This window comes from Cupressus sempervirens, chromosome 8 (assembly GCF_028749045.1).
Source record: "Cupressus sempervirens isolate cs-2001-9-10 chromosome 8, ASM2874904v1, whole genome shotgun sequence".
In the NCBI taxonomy this organism is placed as follows: Eukaryota; Viridiplantae; Streptophyta; class Pinopsida; order Cupressales; family Cupressaceae; genus Cupressus; species Cupressus sempervirens.
The window spans coordinates 392,059,139-392,065,138 of record NC_143125.1 but is presented as its reverse complement, the minus strand read 5'-3'; positions in this window follow the sequence as shown (position 1 = coordinate 392,065,138).

Genomic DNA, 6,000 nt, shown 5'->3' with positions numbered 1-6,000 from the left:
CTAGGGAGAGAGAAAATCAACAAGTTGAAACTGACAATCAGGCACGCTATGAAGGATACAAAGGAACTTGTCCTCAAAATCCTTTTGAGAACAATGATGGTAATCACACGCCTCCAAGGACTCCTAGAGCTGCCGCTAGTGCATGTCCCTCACCTAAACCATCTCATCATGATAGTGATGAAGAAGTAACTAGCGAAGATGTGATCAAATTTCAACAAGATGGCTTCGCCCAAAAACTAATGCTCAGAGCTTTAGAGGAAAATGGAGACCAATACTTCCGATACATGGCAGCTAGGGGATGGAAACTCCCTCAAGGTTTTAATGTTGAACATATTATCCCAAAATGAGAGCCCACTGAGGCTGAAATCTTAAGGGAAGAAATACAAGAACTAAGGAAATAATTTACGCAACTGCAAACTTCAAAAGAGCCACCTAAGACATCATTTGTTGAATCAATTTGCGCTCTTCCATTTGATAGGAGTCTATACATGCTACCATTTCCTAAGGATATAAAGGTTCCTAAGTATGACAAATACGATGGAAATGGTGACCCGTGAGACATTTCTATGCTATTAGCATGGACTTTATGCATGAAGACACCTTTCTTATGTGTTTGTTCCCTAGAAGTCTAAGAGGACGAGCTATGGAGTGGTTAACAAAATTGAGTCCTCCTCTTAAAACATTTGACGAACTTGCGCAACATTTCATCCAGAAATATTCGTACAACATTCAACATCCTGTGACAGTGCTAGACTTATGCAACATCAAACAAAAATTAGGAGAGTCTTTTGCAATATACCTTCAACGATGGAGATCTTTATACTCTCGGTATCCTCGGCAAGTGCCTGAGGCTGAAAAAATTGACATCTTTGTCAACACACTTGTACCCGAATTATACTTTGATCTAAGAAAACAGTTATTCACATCCTTCAATGCCATGGTAGAAAGTGCATATCGCATTGAGGATGTTGCTATCAAAAAAGGTGATATTGCCATGAACAAGGATGGAATTAACAATGGGAACAGTAAAGACAAAGGCAAACCTTGGAACAAAAATAAGTATGTTGTCAATGACGGAGTAGTGGACACTCCTAAGACTAAGGAACCTACATTTAACCTTTCCAATGCCATCTATGCACATCTCCTCACCTCACTATATCACCTTTTTTGAAGAAGATGACCGAGCTCTCAGTCATCCCCATAACCTTGCTCTTCATATCGAAGTTCAAATCTTTCGTACCCGCGTCCGTCGAGTCCTGATAGACAATGGTGCAGGGTTAACTATCATTTCGTTTAATGTAATCCAACAATTGGGCATGTCTAAATTTGCCATCAATCCTAAGCGCAAGATCACTATAAAGGCTTATGATGAGGTTGAAAGGCCTTCTAAAGGTCTAATTGTACTTCCAATCAAAGTTGGTCCAGTTGAGAAGAATGTTGTTTTCCAATTCTTAGACATACCACTTGCATACAACTTGTTGTTGGGACGACCATGGATTCATGATATGCAAGCAGTACCCTCTACATACCATCAGTGCATTAAGTTCCCTTTTAATGGTACTGAAGTGGTTGTCCCCAGCGACAACTCCATGTCTATCAACACATTATCTGCTGCCGAAACGCTAGTCTCGCACAATCGCTCTTCTCATGAGCTAGCACCATCTTTCACAGAATGTGAACAAAAACTGAAAATGATGAGCCTCGGTATGGGCGAGTATACTTTGGATTCTATTGCTGCCTTACCAATTTCCCCTCGGTCTTATGGGAAACCACCTATTGCAAAGAAGTCTTCTGCTTCCGCTATGACACTTTTTGGCACTTTTGTGCAATCTTCCATACCACTGGAAGCAGAAAAGGAAGAACAAGCCATTAGGGACTAGATCTACAAAGAAGAGGAAGACGAGGACGTTACAAAGACTACCCTTATTTCTCCCAAAAATATGGAAAAGGTTATAAATTTTTGACAAAAATGGGCTACCAGGGCCACGGGTCCTTAACTGGTTGTAAGAACGCTCTAGTTGAACCTTTAAGTCACACTCAAGGTCATGATGCTCGAGACATCGCTGGTCTAGGCTTTGGGCTAGACAAAAATACACCAAACTGTAATCAAAGATTACTCATGTCTAGTGAATCGAAGGATGATGACTCTCCCGTAATTGCTACTACTGCACAAGATGAAGACTTTGTTCCTCTCACTTCCCTCCTTTGGGGAGAAGAAATAGTGATTGCTAATAATAAAGAAGCTTCTACCTCCCAACAACAAGAAAAAGAAGGGTCTACTTCTGAGGACATAAATAGAGGACGAATTAGGCAGAATATTGCTCATCTCATAGCTAGGGGTCAAAGTACAGATTCTCATGAGTATGAGTGGGAAAGCCTCTCTGATGCATCTTGCGAGCTAGGGGTGGATGTCATTCATGCCTATGCAACCCAAACCGATATAGTCAAATGGTCTAGTATGGGGTCGGATGAGTTTGACTCACAACATGTCTCAATGGATCACGCTAGTTCCTTTAGGACTATTCCTGAGCTGAACTCTTTTGCGACATTTTCTATAGGCTCAACTTCACAGGTCACCAGAGATGACTCCTTCCATATCAATCACATTGAAACTTCTCCCTCACTCTCGATAATTTACCCAAATCTCATAGATTGGTCTATCCAAAATCAAAAACCTGAAATACGGTCTTGCCAAAATGACTATGAGATCGCTTGTTATCTAAATGCAATTGAACCTATCATTTCTTCCACCAGGGAACCCGCGGTTAACATGACGAAATAAGATATCAAGTACCTCAGTCAAAAAATTAAAAGAAAAAATAAGCAATTAGACGGCGAAAACCACATTGTGGCGGTGTCTGACCCTCAAAAAAGTAAAAATAAAGATGTATCTAATGGTGAAAACCTCTCTGAGGCACCTGTGGATGAGGTACTTGGTAGTCTGCCAAGCTATTTCCAGGATAGATCTTCAGTTCTAGTCGAACCTACATAGCCTATCAACTTGGGAACAGAAGAATGCCCTTAGGTTATCCATGTAGCTCAATCTTTGTCAGACAAAGAAAAGACATAGTTTGCTCAGTTCTTTCAAGACAAGAAGGTCAACTTCGCATGGACATACTCTTACATGCCAGGGCTTGATACAGATCTCATCATGCATCACTTATCAATCTCACCAGATGTCAAGCCTATCAAACAGAAGTTAAGAAAAATGCATCCACATGTGGCTCTACTGGTCAAGACAGAGTTAGAAAAACTATTGAATGCAAACTTCATTAGGGCCATTGATTATGCTGAGTGGATTTCCAACATTGTACCTGTCTCAAAGCATGACAAATCCATATGAGTCTGTACTGATTTTAGAGATCTCAATAAAGCGTGCCCCAAGGATGATTTTCCACTACCAAACATCGATATGATAGTGGACATGACTGCGGGTTATGAGATGTACTCGCTCATGGATGGATTTTCTAGGTATAACCAAATAAAGATAGCTCCAGCAGACCAAGAAAAGACAACCTTTACATGTGCATGGGGTACCTTTTGCTGGAATGTCATGCCTTTTGGGCTCAAAAATGTTGGCGCTACATGTCAAAGAGCAATGACAACCATCTTTCATGATATGATGCATAAAAACATGGAAGACTATGTTGATGACACATTGGCGAAATCAAAGAAATGAGACACACATCTCAAAGACCTTAGTTTTATATTGGACCGTATGGAACAATTCCAACTTAGGTTGAATCCAAAAAAATGTGCCTTTGGTGTCACTTCTAGAAAATTGCTAGGTTATATCATTTCAGCAAAAGGCATTAAGGTTGACCCTAAAAAGGTCCAAGCTATCATGGATATGCCTCCACCAAAGACTATCAGTCAACTTAGAGGTCTGCAAGGATGGCTACAATCCATAAGAAGATTTATCTCTCAATTAGCTGATAAGGCTCAACCTTTCAATAAAAATTTGCATAAAGGATCTACCCATATTTGGAACAGTGACTGTCAACAAAGCTTAGACCAAATCAAAGGCTACTTGGCAAAACTGCCAGTTTTGATGCACCCCATTCTGGGAAAACCTTTGATTCTTCTCTAGGAGCACTCTTAGCCCAAAGTGATGAAACGGGTAAAGAAAGAGCCATATACTATATCAGTCGAACTTTGGTGGCTTATGAACTAAATTATACAAGTATAGAGAAGGCATGCCTTGTTGTAGTTTTTGCCTCCCAAAAATTTGGCATTATATGTTGGCCCATACAGTTCACTTGATTGCCAAGATAGACCCTTTGAAATATTTATTAAGTAAAGCTGCACTTACTGGTCGCCTTGCTAAATGGATGATGATTCTTTTCGAATTTGACATTCAGTATGTTGAACGTAAGGCAATCAAAGGATAGGCCATAGTTGACCAGTTGGCTGACTTCCCACTTGAAGATGTAGCACCTATGCAAATTGAGTTTCCAGATGCCTCAATCATGAACATTACTGACAGAACATGGAAGATGTTTTTTGATGGATCCCATACACAGAATGGAGCAGGAGCAGGGGTGTTGTTTGTTTCCCCTCATGGTTATACGATCCCAAAGTCCTACAAATTATTGTTCCCATGTACAAACAATATTGCAGAGTATGAAGCATTAACAAATGAGATCAAAATGGCCCTTGAATGGCGAATAACTGAGCTACACATCTATGGGGATTCTCAACTGGTTGTGAACCAAGTAAATAATGAATATCAAACAAAGGATAATAAATTGATCCCTTATAAAAAGTTGATAGATGCTCTAAGGAATTATTTTACCTTTGTAACATTCCAACAAATTCCTAGAGCAGAAAACAAGGTTGTTGATGCTATGGCCACCTTAGCATCTATCCTCCAATTACAAGAACATGAATCGCGATTTGAGTTCCTGGTGGAAGAATTGCATCATCCAGCCTATGGTTCCTCAGATAACCAGGTGATCTACACTATTGTGGGTCACGATTGCTCCCGCTATGCGGCTATTTTCTCCTACCTATGTGATCAGGTTATTCCTGAAACCCTCACGGCAACCAAAAACACCAACTCCTTCGTAATGCTTCACACTACACTTTGGTCTCTGGTGACTTATATGGGAAGGGTCTAGACGGAACGTTGCTTAGGTGTTTAGAGCTAGAAGAGTTTGAGAAGGCACTTGACGAAGTCCACGATGGCATTTGTGGGGCACATTCTAATGGCCTTGCACTTGCCCGAAAATTGCTTAGGATAGGTTATTACTAGCCCACCATGCAAGCTAATGTTGTGCACTATGAAAAGTCCTGTTAGAAATGTCAGCTCCATGGCAACTTGATACATGCTCCTGGGCAAGAATTAATCCCTTCTGTGACATACTGGCCATTTCAGCAATGGGCCTTTGACTTGGTAGGAAAGATTCATCCAAGCTCATCCAACGGTCATAAATTCATCATCACAGCAACGGAGTATTTTACTAAATGGGTTGAAGTTGTACCATTATCCGCTACTATAGGCAAACATGTTGCCCTGTTTATACTGAATCACATCATTTGTCGATATGGTATCCCATCCTCTATTGTTACGAATAATGGAGGGCAGTTCAAGAATAAAGACTTAAAACAGCTATGCAAAAAGTTTCAAATTAAACAACACTGGTCCTCCATTTACTATCCCCAAGGGAATGGCCAAGTTGAGGCCTCTAATAAAACACTACTGAAAATCCTACACCGCACAGTTCACAAGTCTGGGAAAGATTGGCACTTGCAAATAAATCCGGCACTTTGGGCCTATAGAACCTCTATTCGTACTCCTATAGGGGCTACACCCTTTTCTCTAGTCTATGGCTCTGAGGTTGTTCTCCCATTAGAAGTCGAGATACCTTCTTTGCGCATCTCCTTACATGGGTTAATAACCGATGAAGATCATAGAGCTATGAGAGTACAGGAATTAGAGACTCTAGATGAACGGCGCAAGGATGCTTTTGATCACATGAGAGCTTACCAGAAGCGCAT